Source organism: Episyrphus balteatus, chromosome 1 (assembly GCF_945859705.1).
Source record: "Episyrphus balteatus chromosome 1, idEpiBalt1.1, whole genome shotgun sequence".
In the NCBI taxonomy this organism is placed as follows: domain Eukaryota; kingdom Metazoa; phylum Arthropoda; class Insecta; order Diptera; family Syrphidae; genus Episyrphus; species Episyrphus balteatus.
Genome location: NC_079134.1, coordinates 108404607 through 108415116, shown reverse-complemented (window position 1 = coordinate 108415116; position 10510 = coordinate 108404607). Strand labels below are relative to the sequence as shown.

Here is a 10510-nt window from a genome sequence, read left to right as displayed (position 1 = left end):
CAATCATGGCCTAGGTAAGCAGACGTAATCCAATATGTTCCTTTGGAGGTCTGCAGTGTAGCGGTTGTGATATCACGATCGCTGTAATTAGGAAGTAAAAATACCTACTATTAGTGTTTTCTTTGCTAGTATGCAGGATCTAGGCTCACCTTTATCCGTCACATACAGCAGAGAATAATCTTTCGTCCCGAGGCCTCTCACCAAGGATTTTACAATCCAAGGTTCCTGGATCAGGACTATATCCTCTCCGGACTTGCTTAGTCGGAGAAGAAGGGCGGCCGAAGCCTTTATGGAGTGTTGGAGATTAATCTGTACCACCTGCAGCATGGCTCAACCAGTACGATCAACCTCCACCACTGTGACATTTAGGTCTTCCGTTTCTGAGGTAGAGTTTAATAGCTCATCCTCAGATAGAAGATCCTCCTGCGCAACGCTGACAGTGTCCATGTCGGACAAACTTCCAGCCATCTCATCATCTTCCAATACGGAAGATATTGTTTTCGCGTCCTTTTCGGACGCTGGGTTTTGGTTCGTGTCATTTACTGACACTGGGGTTTGTTTTGTTCTCTCTTCGGGAACTTTCGAAGATGACCGCTGATCTGGAATGGAAGAGCTGCATGATGCATCCACTTCCATTGCTGAAAGTGCTTTACATATGCCCAATTCCTCCATTTCAGACTGCGCCGTATGGCCTGCAAGCCTTGCCATCTCCTCATCTTTTTTATAGATTTTTAGCACAAGGCTATCAAATCCATACTATATAACTCCCCCGGTTGCAGCCAGAGGATCCAGTGATTCTTTTTTAATGATAACAAGAGCCGAACGATAGCGCCCCACCGGCTCTTTTTCGATGATTGGGACTTTCCAGTCGTGAGTGGGCATCGAAGGGTTACTGAATTGAATCAGTCGGAGAACCATCTCTGGTGAGGTGTGTAAGGCCGGGACCAGAATACGAGCTCTTGGCCTGCAGGGGATTTCCTCCCTTGGCACAACCACCAGCTTAGCACCTGGCCAGATCTCACCCAAATCACCCACAGCAAGCTTATAGAGATGTAACGATCTCTGATCATCGCAAACGATGAGTTTGACCCTATTTTGGTGCCATCCTCCGTCGCTTACCTTTGGAAGGGGGCCTGGGTTCGCCTCGAGAACAGGGATGAACCTGAACCCGAGGTGAGCCCTGACGTCCGCCCAATGATCAGGCGAGATGTTTCCATCTAAATTGCCTCTGTCGATGACCGCAACAGTAACCTTTTCTTTGACCACGTCACTAAAGGTATTCCCAATTCGAAGTGTCGGTGGTACGCCATCCAACACCCTTGCTTTTTTGGGTTGAGGATTTTCTTCCTCAAAGGACCTTTCTCGCTTAGACGTAGTGTCTTTGCTGATCCTCTCCATCACTTTCCTCGCCCACTTGAGCTTGCCGAGTTCAGAACGACTTCTCTCCCCCGGGGCTTTTTCAGCATCGAGTTCGATGATCTTCATCGCTCGGCGACGCTCATTAGCGGGTCTGGATCTCGTTTTGCCCCCTTCCTTGGCCGAGCTGGAGTTCTTGTTCAGAACTGCAGCTCCACCAAGGGAAGGAGCAGCTGGATTCGAGGATGACTTATCGTGGCCAGCGGTTTTAGTATCACTAACTCCTCCCGCCACGATATTCTTCCCCGTCTCACTGGTATTACGGGCATTGGAGGTAGAGACAGAGTTGCTAATAGCATCCCTGCCTCCCCCCCCCTTGGACATTGTTGTTTCCTGGTTTGGGTGCCCCGTCACCTTGGTCTGTGATACAGACCGGTGGCAGCAGTGACACCGTCCCCTTTCCACACATTTTCATACTTCCTTCCGGGAGAGACGTTCCGTCACCTTGGTTGGCGTTTTGGTCGTTCTTGACTACCTCGCCGCTAGCCGGTGGCAGCAGAGTTGGCAACTCCGGAAGTTTGTTTCTTTCCAGGAGAGACATTCCGCCACCTAGGTTTACGGTTTGGTTGTTTTTCACTTCCTCATCGCGAACCGGTGGCAGCAGAGGCGCCGTTCCCGGAAGATTGTTTACACTACTAGCATTAGGATTTGACTCCGTCCTGCAAGTAGTAGACGTTGGCATGACTGCCGCATCACTCGCTATTTTAGAGCAAGTGGCCGGCAAGTCCTGCTTCCCGCCATGTTTTTTTGGTTTTGTTTGTTTGTTTGTTTTGTTTTTTTGTTTAAAGAGTTCATAGAAGGTCCCACGAGTAGAAACGGAAAGAAATGGTCAGCCCGTTTTTCATTTACAAGATACACTTTGATTTGAAAATTTCCAATGCGAGTTACAACAAAAATGCTATTTTATAATACAAAAAAAGTTTGTTTACATCTTCACTAGCCCAGAACTAACATTCAGTGGAAGTTACTCACAAGAAAGATTTTGTTTTTTTTTTCGCATGAGTCTTGGACACTGATCTGTCTTGGAACATTTTTGAACTTCCGCAGATGATTACTTCAAAAGTATGATTCACCAAATTCTGAAATTTGGAACATTTATTCAGAAAAAGACCACAAGCATTTTGGTACATAATTCATAATTTGGTGAATCTTAATTCAAGAGTTACATGCGATTTTCTTTTTTTCGCGTGCGTCTTGGAACATTTTTGAACTTCCGCAGATGATTACTTCAAAAGTATGATTCACCAAATTCTGAAATTTGGAACATTTATTCAGAAAAAGACCACAAGCATTTTGGTACATAATTCTTAATTTGGTGAATCTTAATTCAAGAGTTACATGCGATTTTGTCTTGGAACACGATACATGTGTCCAAAGGTATACAAATAGCTGTGTTCCTTTGGCCTTAAGTATCTACTGCTAAGTACTTTTGGTTGTAAACAACTCCATTTCTTCTATAGAAAAAATAGCCGTTTTTTATTATCACTTGATCCATATAGATCATTAATTAAAATGTATTACAACAACTACATGAGATCTTGCAAGATCGCGATTCGTGATCCTGATGAAAAGCAAGATCACGATACGTGATCCTGATGATGGAATTGTTCAAAATTGTTTACAATGTCTTTCTACTGGTAGCAAATAACGTTTGAGCAGAATAATTAGCAATATAAAAATTGTTTTTGGTTGAAAAATGACTAAAAACAGTGGAAAATTCTCAAAATAATTGAAAAAATTTTCAAAAAAAATTTTGTTCGAAGTCGTACCGACAAATCGAAAAACTAATGACACCAATCGATTTCTCAGGTCCGAAATAGGGCGAAACAGTTAATCGCGCACCTGTCTCAAAAATTTTTTTCAAAAAACTTGCACAGTGTTATTTAATAGCCTGTTTTCACTACAGCCCAAATGAGATGATTTCGCAAATTACACAAAAAGTTTTTTCACTGCAAATTATCTCATTTCGACTGTCAAGTGTCAACGCTTTGAAATGATTGAAAAAATTAGTTTGACACTAAAAATAAAATAAAATCAAATTTTTTCAAAATAATAAAGAAGACTTAAAGTATGAAATGCCTCTATATTTACTTCGTTATAATAACTGGTCCATTTAACCAAATGAATTAACCCAAAGAAGTTCTGAGGTTTGTAATTTCTCTATATCTACCCTATATAAATAATATTCAGCTTCCAGCCTTTTTTTCTTCCTTATTCGGAGGATTAACGATCTTTGTGTTGAAGGGATAGAGAACTCATTACCTAGAGACCAGACATTGGAACATAAAAGTGCACCTTGGATGCTTTTGGTATTTGTGGCATTATACCCAACTGTGGATTTGAAGGATTTTAATACAAAAATGTATTTTTTTAGTAAATTGTATTTAAAAACTTAAAAAGTACAAATCATTCAATAAAGGTGAGCTGTACTTGAAGGAATACTTCTACACGTTCAATATGAACATTTTTTAGAGTTAAGTATTTCGGAGACTTAATTTCAAAAATTTTCAGTGGGCAACTTCCCGCGATTGGGGTACCAGTCCAGTCCCTAGAGGTTACATATACGTACTTCATGATCGAAGAGATCATGATTCCTCACGTACATTATTTTCTTCACCCTATTGTAGAATGCAGATACGCCTGGCATGTGAGACTCGCTGGAATGTCATCAGAAAGCGGCAGAAAGCTTCCCTTTTTATTCGATTCTCCAGGGCTACCCATACAATTTGGCGAAAAGAATTTACACATTCCAATTTAAACAAGAATCATAAATTAATATTTATTTGCATTGAATTTTCTAGACTTATTTACATTCAACATTAATAATGCCGACGACCCATATTAAACAAAAATGCATTTTTGTAATTTGATAGAGCCTAATCACAAAACACGAAACAATTCAAAGTATGGAATCCCTTCTTGCTGTTCCTTGAAGGCAGAGGATGATGAAGAAAGTCAGAGATTAATGATAGCCACCCTGAAAGTCACACTTAATTTTTCGAATTGTCCGATTTATTGGCATAATTTCTCTTGCCCATAACAGGAGGATGCCTTCTGTCGAGGAGGGTTGGGGCCCACTGCAGAAATGAACGAAATAATGACTATCGTGGAGGTTAGAATCGATTGTTCAAATTTTTTCAAGAATTCCAGAGTCCTTATTAGGAGGCCACATTTACGGTTATTACGGTTGTTTCAAATATAGTTCTGTCGACCGCCCCATAATAACTATGAGAAAATGAAATGATATTAGCTGCGTTCCTGTGGAAATATTTATCTACTTTTTAGTACTTAAAGCTGCTTTGAACTACTTTTTCAGTATAGCAAAGTAGATCAAAGTCTGCTTTTACATGAAGACGCAAGAGTCAAGATTCAATGAAGAGTAAGGGAGAAAGAAAGTTCGAAAAAGAGGGATGGAAGATTTTTTACCCTGTGAGTCCCCGGTCGAAAATTTTGAGACTCATTTTGACGTCTCTCTTTGATCTTGTTCTTTTTTTTGCTGTTTTGCTTTAATTGATTTCGTCAGTGGCAGAGTTCGCTTCGTCGGATGTATATTTTTTGGGTGTATACTAACTTTTTTTAATATATTTAAATGTTTTCGTTGCACATAGAGCCCCCTGATGTTGTTTTTTGTATATTTTGGTGCTTTTTTTTAAATAAAAATAGATACGAAAACAAGAACAAGATAAAATTAAAAAAAATAGCTGTCAAATTTGCGTCTTATAAAAATTACTACGTGTAGAAGCGCGCGACGCACCGAAGGGAAAATCAAAAGGAAATTCGAAGATAATTTCTGCGCCTTGCGTCTTCATGTAAAAGCAGACAAAGTAGTTTTAAGTACTAAAAAGTAGATAAATATTTCCAAAGTCTGCTTTTACATGAAGACGCAAGAGTCAAGATTCAATGAAGAGTAAGGGAGAAAGAAAGTTCGAAAAAGAGGGATGGAAGATTTTTTACCCTGTGAGTCTCCGGTCGAAAATTTTGAGACTCATTTTGACGTCTCTCTTTGATCTTGTTCTTTTTTTTGCTGTTTTGCTTTAATTGATTTCGTCGGTGGCAGAGTTCGCTTCGTCGGATGTATATTATTTGGGTGTATACTAACTTTTATTAATTTATTTAAATGTTTTTGTTGCACATAGAGCCCCCTGATGTTGTTTTTTGTATATTTTGGTGCTTTTTTTTAAATAAAAATAGATACGAAAACAAGAACAAGATAAAATAAAAAAAATAGCTGTCAAATTTGCGTCTTATAAAAATTACTACGTGTAAAAGCGCGCGACTTACCGAAGGGAAAATCAAAAGGAAATTCGAAGATAATTTCTGCGCCTTGCGTCTTCATGTAAAAGCAGACAAAGGAACGCAGCTAATAGAATTACCAAGAAATTGGATTAAAAAAAAAAAATAACCTAAAAGCTGCTTTTTAATACTCAATCATTTGGATGAAACATGAGATGCATTTATTGGCACAAGGCACATTTCCACAGTATCTCCACTGATGACTGTTGCCCGCTCTTGGAACGCACTTGGAAAAACTGCACTTTTTACTTCTGAAGAGGGTTATAGATAATGCATCTCATTTTTTTTAACGCAAGACATGAGAGATGTTAGCAAACACTTTTTTCAAAAGGAATATTATTTATATTATTTTATATAGGAATATTATTTATGGGAGTGATTCACTCCTATAATTTTGGAAAACGACAATAGATTTAGATATATCTTTGTCATATTCCCTTCAAGCAAGAAAACGGAGTCCAGAAAAGACAGTCCGACCTCCGACCGAGAAAAGCGGGGTTGCACTCACACACTTGCAACTTTTTGTGTATGAACACAAAGTCGAATGAGAATCGTGGTGGAAAGTGAGAAATGGAAAAAAAAAGTGAAACAGACATAGCCAACAAGAGCAAAAGCGTCATTTTGTTATGTTTCGTTGAAGTGTATAGTCGCGTCGCGTCGTGTCTCGTGTCGTTGTTATTATAATATTAGTATAATTATAAACAATATCAAATTATAAACAATATGGAAACAAAAAAAGGTATGTTGTATATATCGCTCAAAGTGTTTGGGTTAAAATGTTGTTTCTTCTTGTGTTGTAGATGTAATCTCTAATGATGAAGAAAAATCTAGAAGGTGAAACATGCGATTGGGTATCTAAAAAAACACCAACAACAGCAGCAGCATCAAATGAAATAAAATGAAAAAAAATGTATTGTATTTATTGTGAAAATTTCGTTTGCCAAAATAAAATAAAAAATAAAACAGTTTCAGTGAAAAAAAAAATAAATCTTGTTCTTTTTTTGGTCGCAAATGCGAAATGTCATCCCTTTCTTATTCCTCTTTCTGGTAGGTTTTCGCTGTTCCGGCTCAGGTCCGCCTTCGGCTCCGTTTTCTCGGAATGGAGATTTTCACCACACCAATACATATGCAATCGACTTCGCGGTGATTATAATTTCCATACTAATTTGAGCCGCCTTCGGACCAGTTTCTGATCCGAAGTCGGACTCAGCTCCGCCTCAGGCGGAGCGGATTCGGACCGAGGTCGGACCTGTTTGCTTGAAGGGTTACCCTTCAAGCAAGAAAACGGAGTCCAGAAAAGACAGTCCGACCTCCGACCGAGAAAAGCGGGGTTGCACTCACACACTTGCAACTTTTTGTGTATGAACACAAAGTCTAAGAGAATCGTGGTGAAAACTGAGAAAAGGAAAAAAAAGTAGACAGACATAGCCAACAATAGCAAAAGCGTCATTTTGTTATTTTTTGTTTAGTCGCGTCGTGTCTCGTGTCGTTGTTAATAAAATATAAGTATAATTATAAACAATTATATCAAACTATTAACAATATGGAAACAAAAAAAGGTATGTTGTATATATCGCTCAAAGTGTTTGGATTAAAGTGATGTGTTTCTGTTTGTGTTGTAGATGTAATCTCTAATGATGAAAAAAAAGGCAGAAGGTGAAACATGCAATTGGGCATCTAAAGAAACATTAACAACAGCAGCAACAACAAATAAAATAAAATGAAAAAAATGTATTGTATTTTATATTGTATATATTGTGAAAATTTCGTTTGAAAAAATTAAATAAAAAATAAAACAGTTTCAGTGAAAAAAAAATAAATCTTGTTCTTTTTTTGGTCGCAAATGCGAAACGTCATCCCTTTTTTATTCCTCTTTCTGGTAGGTTTTCGCTGCTCCGACTCAGGTCCGCCTTCGGCTCCGTTTTCTCGGAATGGAGATTTTCACCACACCAATACATATGCAATCGACTTCGCGGTGATTATAATTTCCATACAAATTTGAGCCGCCTTCGGACCAGTTTCTGATCCGAAGTCAGACTCAGCTCCGCCTCAGGCGGAGCGGATTCGGACCGAGGTCGGTCCTGTTTGCTTGAAGGGTATACATTTATATTAAGTGCGTTCAATGTGAAAAAATCTGAATTTAGGTTCAGTTTTGGTGTGTTGAACTCTGCCATTCTCATTCGTGAGGTTTGTGTCCATGATTAACAAATGCTTTTTTTACGTTACGTCACGTCACGTTTGTTAATTTTTCTATTTTAGTTATTATTTAATAAACTATGATTCACCAAATTATGAAACTGATCAAATACGATTCACTAAATTGACACTGAATTATGGAGAAATTTTTTTTGAATTTCATGACCAAGTGCTGCTAACTTTACGCCTTACGTAATTTGTTAATAACTTTTAAACTATGATTCACCAAATTGTAAAATTGATTCACTAAATTTCACCTTATTTTCACCTAATTATTTGCATAAAAATTTTTGAAAATCCCCACTAAGTGCTGCTAAGTTGATGGCGGTGGATCATTTTAAGCCAAAAAAAGAATTCATCCATAAAATATGGGTGAGTGTGCTCGCGCAGTGATTTTTTAAATAATATACTAATCATTTTGTGTTTTTCTTAGGAAATCTTCTTCGGCAGCCTGACGCCACCAGCACCCACATACATTCAACATCCACAATTTTTCGAATAACATCGAGTTCTCCATCGAGTTCACCAGAAAATAATTATTAAAATTGTGTTTGTGAAAATAAAATAAAGAAAAGAAAAAAAAATATAACAGTTTCAGTGAAAAAAAAAAATCTGGTTCTTTTTTTGGTCGCAAATGCGAAACGTCATCCCTTTTTTGTTCCTCTTTCTGGTATTTTTTCGCTGCTCCGACTCGGGTCCGACTTCGGCTCCGTTTTCTCGGAATGGAGATTTTCACCACACCAATACATATGTAATCGACTTCGCGGTGATTATAATTTCCATACTAATTTGAGCCGCCTTCGGACCAGTTTCTGATCCGAAGTCGGACTCAGCTCCGCCTGAGGCGGAGCGGATTCGGACCGAGGTCGGACCTGTTTGCTTGAAGGGTTCCCTTCAAGCAAGAAAACTGTGTTCAACAAAGAAACTCCGACCTCAGACCGCGAAAATCGGGCTTGCACACACACACTTGCAACTTTTTGTGTATGAACACAAAGTCGAACGAGAATCGTGGTGAAAAATGAGAAAAGGAAAAGAAAGACAAGGCCAACAAGAGCCAAAGCGTCATTTTGTTATTTTTTGTTGAAGTGTTTGGTCGCGTCGTGTTTCGTGTCGTTGTTTGTATAATGTTAGTTTATTAATTATAAACAATTTTATTAAATTATAAACAATATGGAAAACAAAAAAGGTATGTTTTATATATCGCTCAAAGTGTTTGCGTTAAAATGTTGTTTCTTCTTGTGTTGTAGATGTAATCTCTAATGATGAAGAAAAATCTAGAAGGTGAAACATGCGATTGGGTATCTAAAAAAACACCAACAACAGCAGCAGCATCAAATGAAATAAAATGAAAAAAAATGTATTGTATTTTATATTGTATTTATTGTGAAAATTTCGTTTGCCAAAATAAAATAAAAAATAAAACAGTTTCAGTGAAAAAAAAATAAATCTTGTTCTTTTTTTGGTCGCAAATGTGAAATGTCATCCCTTTCTTATTCCTCTTTCTGGTAGGTTTTCGCTGCTCCGGCTCAGGTCCGCCTTCGGCTCCGTTTTCTCGGAATGGAGATTTTCACCACACCAATACATATGCAATCGACTTCGCGGTGATTATAATTTCCATACTAATTTGAGCCGCCTTCGGTGATTATAATTTCCATACTAATTTGAGCCGCCTTCGGACCAGTTTCTGATCCGAAGTCGGACTCAGCTCCGCCTCAGGCGGAGCGGATTCGGACCGAGGTCGGACCTGTTTGCTTGAAGGGTTGTAAATGAAAAACGTCACCTGAACGCATTGTCATAGTATACATATATATTAAGTGCGTTCAATGTGAAAAATATGAATTTAGGTTCAGTTTTGGTGTGTTGAGCTCTGCCATTCTCATTTGTGAGGTTTGTGTCCATGGTTAACAAATGCTTTTTTTAACGTTACGTTACGTTTGTTAATTTTTCTATTTTAGTTATTATTCAATAAACTTTGATTCACCAAATTATAAAACTGATCAAATACGATTCACTAAATTGACACTGAATTATGAAGATATTTTTTTTGAAATGTATGCCCAAGTGCTGCTAACTTTACGCCTTACGTAATTTGTTAATAACTTTTAAACTATGATTCCCCAAATTGTTAAATTGATTCACTAGATTTCACCTAATTCTCACCTAATTATTTGCATAAAAATTTTTGAAATTCCCCACTAAGTGCTGCTAAGTTGATGCCGGTTCCAAGACGCATGCGAAAAAAAAACAAAATCTTTCTTAAGCCTTTTAATTACAATAACCTAAAAAGTGGATAATTTACAATTTTTTTCTTTCTAGCGCTATTTGTTTTTGGAAAACAAAATACAAAATTGTTTTTAAACCAAAAAACAAGCTTTTGGTCAACTGTCAATAAATTAGTTTGAAAATTTTCACTTTTTGAATTTTTGCAAAATGTGGCCGTCGTAGTTATACCTGTATGGGGAACTTCCACTGAATGTCAGTTCTGGGCTGGTGACGATGTAAACAAACGTTTTTTGTATTATAAAATAGTATTTTTGTTGTAATTCGCATTGGAAATTTTCAAATCAAAGTCTACCTTGTAAATGAAAAACGTCACCAAAACGCA

At 37.7% G+C, this 10510-nt stretch overlaps 3 long non-coding RNA genes across 3 annotated transcripts; 2 read left to right on the top strand and 1 right to left on the bottom strand.

The window, feature by feature from the left end:
* Positions 1-2257: 2257 nt before the first annotated feature.
* On the top strand, positions 2258-4642 carry LOC129921356 (uncharacterized). The gene is made up of 2 exons (XR_008773506.1): positions 2258-3835; positions 3928-4642. It is a non-coding gene; the product is annotated as an uncharacterized LOC129921356 (long non-coding RNA).
* On the bottom strand, positions 4170-6115 carry LOC129921354 (uncharacterized). Its single transcript, XR_008773504.1, has 2 exons — positions 5820-6115; positions 4170-4641 (listed from the first exon to the last, which is right to left on the bottom strand). It is a non-coding gene; the product is annotated as an uncharacterized LOC129921354 (long non-coding RNA).
* A 1056-nt stretch (positions 6116-7171) lies between these two features.
* Positions 7172-8497, top strand: LOC129921355 (uncharacterized). Its single transcript, XR_008773505.1, has 3 exons — positions 7172-7268; positions 7332-8277; positions 8339-8497. It is a non-coding gene; the product is annotated as an uncharacterized LOC129921355 (long non-coding RNA).
* The last annotated feature ends 2013 nt before the right edge of the window (positions 8498-10510 follow it).